At 38.7% G+C, this 10,358-nt stretch overlaps 1 long non-coding RNA gene across 5 annotated transcripts; it reads left to right on the top strand.

Moving 5' to 3' along the window:
* The first annotated feature begins 1,539 nt into the window (after nt 1-1,539).
* Nucleotides 1,540-9,117, top strand: LOC145109329 (uncharacterized). 5 transcript variants are annotated; one of them, XR_013708939.1, is made up of 5 exons: nt 1,540-2,017; nt 2,108-2,221; nt 2,527-2,595; nt 2,702-2,783; nt 2,899-2,972. It is a non-coding gene; the product is annotated as an uncharacterized LOC145109329 (long non-coding RNA). The 5 variants fall into 5 exon arrangements; XR_013708941.1 differs by lacking the exons at nt 2,702-2,783; nt 2,899-2,972 and adding an exon at nt 9,004-9,117 and having other exon boundaries at nt 1,541-2,017; XR_013708938.1 differs by having other exon boundaries at nt 1,541-2,017; nt 2,702-2,972.
* The last annotated feature ends 1,241 nt before the right edge of the window (nt 9,118-10,358 follow it).

Here is a 10,358-nt window from a genome sequence, read left to right on the forward strand (position 1 = left end):
TAATATTTTGAGGATTGTTTAAACAAGAGAGGAGTAGTCGTGATAATGGATTTTAACTCATATTTTGCATTAAATACTCGGTTAACCTAAGAGGTATATATTTTCGCATTAGAGATAATATATAGATAATATGTATTTAGAATGAAAAATAATATGTCATTAGAATGAAGGGATAATGTCATAAAAAGCCTTAAGTTTGGCAGAAAATGTCGGTTTTACCCTTCGGCAGATTTTTTGTTCGTTTATACCGCAAACTTGTCATTTTTTTGCCGGTTTTGCCCTTTTTACCTGCAATAGCAGGTTTCCAGGTTACCATGAATTATTTTTTGCGAAAAAACCCTTAAGTTTACAAATATTTTGCAAAAAAACCCTTAAGATTATAAACATATAAAATATAAATATATATTCAAATTTTGATAAAACTAAATAATTTTTTTAAAAATTAAATGTCAAAAGTTTATATCAAAACTAATATAAGTTTTATTGAACTTATATTATGAAACCAAAATTTAAATATATTTTTAGCTTTACATACGGTAAATTTTATATTGGTTTGATATAAACCTTTTATATTTAAATTTTAAAAAAGTTACATAGTTTTATTAAAATTTGAATATATTTATTAATTAATACTTCAACTTTTCAAAGCAAAACTAAAAACGTCTGATAGTTAATAATTAAGTATGCTAAAATAGTTAAACATATGAATAATATGACATCAATTACATTCAATTAATTTTTTTAAAAGGAAAAAAAATATTTTATATGTTTAAAAGGTTTGTATTTCAGAAATAATAATGTATCATATTTTTTATATGTTAAAATACATAATAATATTATCATATATTTTTTATAAAAATATTATAAACATTTTAAACATCAAAAATAAACATAAACATTTTAAACATATAAAATATAAATATATTTGTCTAATTTATTATATAAATATATTTACTTTTATAAAAAAATATGATAGTTTATTATTTCTAAAATACAAACATTTTAAACATATAAAATATTTTTATTTTCCTTTTTAAAAAATTAATTGAATGTAACTAATGTCATATTATTCATATGTTTAACTGTTTTAACATAGTTAATAAAAAATAATTCATATGTTTAACTGTTTTAAAATATTTTATAATCTTAAGGGTTTTTTTGCAAAATATTTGTAAACTTAAGGGTTTTTTCGTAAAAAAATAATTCATGGTAACCTGGAAACCTGCTATTGCAGGTAAAAAGGGCAAAACCAACAAAAAAATGATAAGTTTGCGGTATAAACGAACAAAAAATCTGCCGAAGGGTAAAACCGACATTTTCTGCCAAACTTAAGACTTTTTATGACATTATCCCTAGAATTGAAATATAATTACGTTATCTCATAATTTACAATCTCAAAGGCATGTATTTTAGCATTATAGATCGTAATTACACATAAAATAAATTTCAAATGTGCTTTAGCTACAATACCCTGTTTTGAGCCGTTTGGTCAACGGCTGGTCAATTCGGTTTGGTGGCTAAAAAAGGTGAGTCATCGGCCATTCTGTCTATAAGGACACACGTTCTTCTCTTGCTCCACCAATTTCATGCTCCCAGGCGGTGTCAACGACTCAGTTTAACGGTTCTCTTTTTCCGATCGATCCCCACTTCTCTTTAGAAATCGATTTATCAAAGGTCGATCTACAAACGTATCCCTCCGCTTGGCTCCCTTCGCCAGCCCTGCCAGTCACGTCGCCTCCGTTGGGCTGCCCACCTGCGACTTTGGTTCGGTTTTGGTTCTTTCTGATTGTTGTCTGCTGAGTCTCACCCAAAAAAAGCTCTAAACGTTTCTATTTCGTTGGGGGGATGGATTTGTAACAAGCGATGAAGACACATGCTCAATCAACAGTTTTATTTTTGAGGATATTTGTTCTACATCTACCCTTTTTTCTCTCCCAAACTAAATAGACCTCGATTAATTGTCTTCAGCTGGAAGTGAGATATGGTGTCGACGGAAGATGGTGAAGAGTACGCCCAGGTATTCCCCAAGGATTTCTAAACAATTTCAGTCTTTTTCGAATTCATGAGATTATTATACTTGTCTGATTGGTTCAGTTTCGATTTACAGTGTCTGGAACGAAATATTTGGTTTTGATTTGCCTATCATGAGACATTTGTGCATATATTTGATTACTTCTTCAAGTTTCTTCATTTTTGGCCCCCATATTTGAAAATCAATAAGGTATTTGGCTTTTTCCTGATTTTAATTATATTATTTCATCAAGCTTCTGTTCTCATATTACTTTCTTGGTTGATTCGATAAGAGAAACAATATTATAATAGCAACTTTACTGGAAATCATATACTACCCTACGGTATCAATAACCACCCTGGGGAATAAATAACATTAAGAAATCAAAGCACCTGGACATGCCTGATACATCTACCCTCTTATTTATCTGATCAATCTGCTTATTTTTTCTATATGGTTTGTGATTACATTAATATTTATGTAATGGGTTTTGTTTTGAAATTTTATTTGGTTAGATTTTGGAAGAGTTTGGCTCACCCTTTATGTCCTGTAAAGCTCAATGTCTCAAATGTTCCAGATGATGGGTAGGTTATATATTTATTATCTTCGTTACATTGCTTTTTTACATATTTTGCTTGAATCTTGAAAAATCGAATTGTTTTATTGTAATACAATATTTATGGTTCTTAGTTCACAGTTACTACAGAATGTGGAAACAAGTTTTCAAATTACAAGAGCAAATGTACATTTAGTTGAGAAATCAAGATATGATGTACATGTTTGATTCTTTTATCATCTTATTATATTTTTCAAATAAAGATTTCTTATTGGTAGGATCGATTTGTTTATTTATTTATTTTAAATTTTTTGTCACCTTTCTTGAGCAGACATGGTGCATTTTACTCAGTGATAGTGTTCCATTCCGAATTCAATGGCCTCAATATCCTGATCTAAAAGTCAATGCTATGTTAGCTTTTGTCATTATACTATTTGATTTTCATGCTTTTATATGTATAATTTTAAATTTTAAATTCCAAGTTGTGGATTTTCCAGGCAGTCCTGTTAAGACAATAATAGGTTCAAGATCCTAACGTGAAGGTAGGAACCTTAACCAGACCACCTGTGGTTCGAGAAACAGGGAATTCTCCAGCAAAGCGTCTAAGACTTTTATTCCAGCGTAAAACCTAAGTAATCTATAGAACATTAATTATATAGTCTTGCTAATCCTAATCATAAACCAAAACCGGATCCTAGAAAATAGCAATTCTAAACTAAATAAAAAACTAATACTCTAATTAAAAGGAAAGCTAAATAAAAGGAAACATTTAAAAACTCTCTCTTGAATCTTGATGTTTATCCCTTCGTCGATAGACCTGACCAAAACGACCAACATGGGTCGTATCATTACTCCCCTCCTAAAAACGCACCTTGTCCTCAAGGTGGAACTCAGGAAAACGCATGTTCATCTCAACCAGATTCTCCCAGGTGGCTTCATATATTGGAAAATCCTTCCAACGAATCAAAACCTCACGACCCATGGCTCCATCTCAAACACCTTCCACTAGTTCAGGTTGTATAAACACCTCCATGTCATCAGTCAAAGTAGTAGGTAGTTGTGGGTTTGCTTCCCGGTTACCTATAGCCTTGCGTAGTTGTGAGACATGGAACACATTGTGGATACGAGCGGAGGGTGGAAGCTGCAATTTATATGCCACCCTACCAATTCGAGCTATTATTTCAAAATGACCAAAATAGCGGGCCGCCAGCTTTTCATTCATACGCCTTGTCACAGATTGTTGTCGATATGGTCGCAGTTTTAAGAAGACTCACTCCCCGACTTCGAATTCCACCTCCTTACGATGCTTATCAGCATGATTTTTCATTAGTTGTTGAGCCTTTAATAAATCACCCCGCAATTGAAACAAAACTCGATCCCTCTCCTGAAGGTACTGATCAATAGTACTAACCGGCGTCCTTTGAGTCCCATAATGCAACAAATGAGGTGGATCTCAACCATACAAGACCCGAAAAGGGGTAGTATGAGTGGAAGTATGAAAAGGTGTGTTATACCAATATTCCTCCCATGACAGCCAACGAACCCATTTTTTTGGCGAATTGGAAATGAAACAACGGAGATACGTCTCTAAACAACGATTAACAACCTCAGTATACCCGTCCGTTTGCAGCTGGTAGGCCGTGCTTTTTTTTAACTTAGTACCCTGCAACTAAAACAGTTCCTTCCAAAATAAACTTAGGAAGACTTTATCTCGATCAGACACGATAGACTCCAGAATCCCATGTAAGCGCACAACCTCTCGGAGGAAAACAATAGTAACCGTTAAGGCAGTATAAGGATGCTTTAACGGAACAAAATGTGCGTATTTACTTAGGCGATCAACAACTACAAAAATGACTGTAAACCCATCCGACTTTGGAAAACCATCGATGAAGTCCATAGTAACTTCGGACCATACCTTATTGGGTAACTCTAGGGGTTGTAATAACCCGCTAGGCGCCATGGTAGAATACTTTTGTCGTTGACAAACATCACACTCTGCAACCATTTTTGCAATATTGCGCTTCATTCTTACCCAAAAAAACCTCCCGAACCATGCGTTGATACGTCTTTTGCACTCCCGAATGCCCCCTATAACTCCATGATGAAATTCAAGAAATAATTTTGGAATCCAACTTGACTGACGATTAAGAACCAATCGACCCTTATATAACAAGCGGTTGTTTTTGATAGAATAACCTAATGGTCTTTGTTGCCTGGAAATAATACGCTGTTTGATGACCTTCAACTCTTCATCATTTTCTACTTCCCTCTACAACTCGTCCTAATCTACCTTGCAGGCCGACGTTAGAGCCCCAAGCTGAATCGAAACCTCCCGACGAGATAGTGCATCTGCAACACTGTTTTCCTTCTCGGGTCGATAAACAGTGTCAAAATTATACCCCAATATTTTTGATAGCCACTTCTAATGGTCCTCTGCAACGGTACGTTGTTCCAATAAATATTTGAGACTGCGTTGATCGGTTCGAACCAAACACTTTCTCCCGAGTAAGTAAGGACGCCATTTTTGTATAGCAAAAACAATAGCCATCAATTCCCTTTCATAAACTGATTTCATCCGATCGCGAACACCTAAAGTATGGCTATAAAAAGCTATCGGCCTGTTATCCTGCATGAAAGTTGCTCCAAGACCATACCCTGACGCATCTGTTTCCATAATAAAAGTTTTGTGAAAATCGGGTAAAGCCAAGACGGGTACCTCGCTCATTGCTTGCTGCAACAACCTAAATGCTTTGGTAGCCTCCTCGGTCCATTTAAAACTATCCTTCTTTAATTGGTCTGTTAATGGCCTAGCAACGAGGCTATAACCCTTCACGAATTTTCTATAATAACCGGTTAGCCCCAAAACCCCCGTAGTTCGCTAAGTGTTGTAGGAACTGGCCAACTCATCATAGCTTCAATTTTAGTTGGGTCTGCCTCCACGCCTTATGCCAAAACTATATGCCCCAAATATTCAATGTTGCGTTGTGGAATCGCACATTTTTCTGATTAGCATAAAGACGATTCTGTTGCAATACTTCCAACACAATAGTTAAATGCTCGACATGCTCCGACTCGGTTTTACTATAAACAATAATATAATAAAAAAAACTAGCACAAAACGTCGTAAGAAAGACTGAAAAACCTTATTCATCAAAGATTGGAATGTAGCGGGCACGTTGGTTAACCCGAAGGGCATGACCAAGAACTCGTAATGTCCTTCATGAGTGCGGAAAGCAGTTTTTGGAACATCCTCGGCCTTCATGCGAATTTGGTGATACCCTGATTTAAGGTCAAGCTTGGAAAAGATAGTAGCTCCATGTAATTCGTCGAGTAGCTCGTCTATGACTGAAATTGGAAATTTATCGAGAACAGTTGCTTTATTAAGTGCTCGATAATCCACACAAAACCTCCAACTGCCGTCTTTTTTCTTGGCCAACCAAATTGAACTCGAAAAAGGGCTAGTACTTGGCTGAATTATACCTACGTTGAGCATTTCCCGAACTAGCTTCTCGATCTCATCTTTTTGTGCATGGGGATAGCGGTAGAGGGCCGAACACTAATTAGAGCGGTGCCCTCGTGAAGGGTGATGGCGTGCTCATGGCTGCTGGGGGGGGGGGTAAACCGATTGGCATACGAAAAACCATTTCGAATTTCTTAATAACCTCTTGAATGGCCGGCAGTGGAAGCGGGTTTGGCGACGAAATTTCTGCTGAATTCATGTGAACTAAAAACCCCATGTCTTCGTTGTGACAAAGCATAAGCATGGACTTGCAAGATACCAACGTTCTTGATAGGCTCGGATCACCTATAATGGTGATTTGGCGACTACCATCCCAGAACTTCATCCATAATTCTCGCCAATTGACTGTCATATCGCCTAGTGTCTGAAGGCAAGAAATCCCAAGAATAATATTTGATCCCCTTAAAGGGATAGAATTCTTCAACAACTTGTAGTTCTGGTAAATTTAGTACGACTCCCTTGCATGTACCCTTACTTTTTTCCCACATTCCGTTCCCAATCCGTACCCGGACTGCACCTGATTCTGAAATTGTCAGTCCCAATTGAGCAACCACCTGCTTGGAGATGAAGCTATGCGTTGCTCCGCTGTCAATTAAGACTAGCACATGCAATCCTCCAATGAAACCCTTCACCCTCATGGTTTGAGGAGGCGTGAGTCCACTTACCGAGTTAAAGGATACCTCGATTTCATCGAGGTGTGCGTGTTCCACCCCTTCTCCCACTTCATTACCCTCTTCCTGTTCATCACTGATTAGCACCTGAAGTGTCTTACCATGGCAACATGGCCTGGAGAAAACTTTCCGTGACAACGAAAGCATATGCCTTTGGATCTTTTCTCAGCAAATTCGACTTCTGTTAAACGCTTGAACCGACCAGTAAGGCCTGTCGAGTTAGTACTAGTCGGGGTGGTACCCTGGCTGCCTACGTTGGGTGAAGACGAAATACTAGAAACTCTACCTGATCGACTAAATCCGCTGTTTTTGGACCGAATTACCTCACCACTAGTCTTGGGTGTGTCGATACTGAACCTGTTTTCGTTGATCATAACAACAAGAGTCCTAGCTCTGGACAGATTTGTTGGCTGTAAAATACGGACAGCCGAACGTGTGTCATCCTTGAGACCATTGACGAAGATTCCTTCTAACACGCTTTCCGGTATGTCACCCAACTGGCATGATAGTCTTTCAAAATTGCTCACGTAGTCACGTACAGTTCCTTCTTGCCGGATGGCAAGAAATTGATGATAAAGGTTGCCTTCACCTGTTAACTAGAATCACTCCAACAGTCGTTCTTTTAATTCCTCCCAAGAGCGGAACGGGTTCCTTGCTTGACTCCAGCGAAACCAAGCCAACGCCTTGCCGTCCAAGCAAATTGCTGCTGCCTTCAAACGATATCGTACGCTAATGTCTTGGATCTCAAAGAAACGCTCCACCTTGAAAATCCATCCAAACGCGTCTCCCCCTTCGAAAATAGGAGGCTTAGGCTTCCAAAATTCTCTTCTAGAGGTATAAAGTTTGAATCTTGATGATGCATTTGTTAGATCTAGCTAGTTTTGGATGTTATGAGCTTTTGGTCATTTTAGTGCATAAAGTTTAGATCTTGAAAGTTTGTGACCTTATTATGGGTAAAGTTGGAAACTTTATCCATCTAAACATCATTGTGATTCAGATCTGAAGGTTGGAGACTTGGACTTAATGGATTAAGTTGAAAAAGATGCACTTTTGATCTTGATGCTTCTGTACCTTCCATGAAAGTGTCATGATGTCTTAATGGATTAATAAGTTAAGGTTTTGGCTTTTGGACCTTTTCTAGACATGAAAAGTCATAAAGGTGGAAATTTTATGACTTAGAATGATGTTGTGGGACTAGATCTGAGTGTTGGATGAAGAGAATTAAGAGATTAAGCACTTAATGGAAAAGTGTCATTTGGCCGGGTACGCCGGGCATACCCTTGAGTAAGCTGCACGTACTCGTATGGGGTCCCGATTCTGGTTGGTAAGTACGCCATGCGTACGAGCTGAGTATGTTGGGCGTACTTAGCCTGAAGTTTGATTTGTTGACTTTGACTTCCGTTGACCATTGACTTTTGATCAAGTTTGACCTTGGGCCAAACTTGAGGGTTTATGCCTATTAACTAAAATTTTATGTGGTTCTGGTATTGATAGCTCGGAAAGCCGGCGTGACAGCAGCTAAGGATTTCTTCCGGGGAGCTATTGCATTCTTGGTGAGTTTTATCTGGTTCTGGTATTGATAGCTCGGCCTTTTCGGATTGTTATCCTTGTTTATCGTATGCTCGTATGTTGTGGTGATCTGTTAGATCGGTATCCTGGTAGATAGGATGATGTTATGCTTAGTGATCTGTTAGATCTGCATGTTATCTGTCCTGGCTATATGTTTCTAGTAGCATGTGTTGATGTAGCGTGGTTGGGTTCAGACTGTGCTGCTTTGTGCTTCCAGTCAACAAACCCTGTAATATTTATATCGGTATGCTATATGCCTGCTTATTTGTTATGTGTATGTCGACATGTGTGTGTGGTCAGGTTGAGGCGGTCCTGCTTTGTGCTGAAGGCCAACAGACCCAGGGCGGCCCAGATAGACTGAAGGCCCTGCGAGACGGACCAGTCAGGCCGAAGGCCCGGCCAGCGGTCCAGATAAAATGTAGGCCCTACGAGGCGATCCAGTCATGTCGAAGGCTCGGGAGCAGTCTGGATATGATGTAGGCCATGCGAGGCGGTCCAGTCATGTTGAAGGCTCGAGAGCGGTCCAGACAGGCTGTAGGCCCGGTGAGGCGGTCCAGACATGCTAAAGGCTCAGTATACATGCTGTTATTTGTATATGTGTTACTGTTTACGTATTGGTACTTTGGGGGAACTCACTAAGCTTTGTGCTTACGGTTTCAGTTTATTGTTTCAGGTGCTTTAGATGTCTTGGCAAGGCGAAGGCGTGACCGTACACATCCTCTCATTTTGAACTTATGGTTTCTGGGAAACTCTAATAATGTGAATGTTTTGAAAACTATGTGTAAATGATTCTGGTTTTAAATAAATGTTTTTGGAAACAACGGTTTTGTAAACACTTCTATAGAAAAAGGATTGTTTTGGAAAGTTTAAATTTTACTGAAATTTTATGGATGTTACAAAAGGCAAGATCCCATAAACATAATGAGCTTAAATAGGGGTAAGACCACAAAAATTAGGGTTTGAAGATGAAGGGAGTACGCCCTGCGTAGTCCTGAGTACACCCGACGTACTCAAATGCCTCCCGCGATCACTTCTTTCACTACGCGCTCCGTACTCAATGAGTACGCCCCATGTACTAGACCAAGCTCCAAAACACTTCAACTTCAATCATCCATAACTCCTTTGTTCTAAGTCCATTTTCGACATTCTTTATATCCAAGAAAAGGTAAAGAAAAGCTCTACACTTCTATTAACTCATCCTCGTCATAAGACTTCCAAAACAAAAAACCCAAATTTCATAAAGGCCGAACTTGCCAATTTACGGTTATACCCTTGGGTTCCGAAACCTAAACGAACACTCGAGTCACCTAATCTATAATACTCACATCCAGAAAGGGCAATTCTCTCTTCCCCCAACCCCCGAAGTCTTATGATAACTGATAATTGGGCCACGGCCCTGAATAACTGTAACACCCCAAATTTCAATTGTTCAATGAAGGGCCAAAAGTGTAAATGTAGGAAAGGGACTCGACGAGTAGGTCCGTCTACTCGCCGAGTCGGAGCGGGATTCTATCGCGGTTTAAGTGGCCAACTCGCCGAGTCGGCGGCTTGGACTCGACGAGTTGGTGCTGAAGAAGGAAAACCCTAATCCCGAGGGTTGTACCCTATTTAAAGGACTTTATGTCCTTCTCCCAGCCTCCTAATCCCCCTGAGAGTTCCAGAAACCCTAATTTTCGTGTGAGACTTCATTGTTGAGGAGATTGGAGCTTGGAAGAGGAACTTGGTGAAAAGAGCTTGAGGAATTAGAGGCTAGCATCAAGGGGCTTGTGTGGATCTGGGATCTACATCTATTTGGGCACATTTCAGAGGTAAAAAGCCATAACCTTATGGAAATTTCCTTTTTGGTTCATCCTTGGTGGTTGATGTGGAGTTCCATAGCTTGTTTGTGAGCTATTTCGAGTTAGAGGCTTAAATCTGAGGTTTCTACTTCGGATCTAGGCTTGTGATGGTCCTTAATGTCATAAAGTTTCTGTTTAAGAGTTGTTGGTGAAGCCCCTTAGTCCTTAAACCTAGCCATAGTGTGTTTTG

The sequence above is a fragment of the Lactuca virosa genome, chromosome 4, assembly GCF_052849685.1.
Source record: "Lactuca virosa cultivar CGN04683 chromosome 4, Lactuca_virosa_CGN04683_v6, whole genome shotgun sequence".
Classification (NCBI taxonomy): domain Eukaryota; kingdom Viridiplantae; phylum Streptophyta; class Magnoliopsida; order Asterales; family Asteraceae; genus Lactuca; species Lactuca virosa.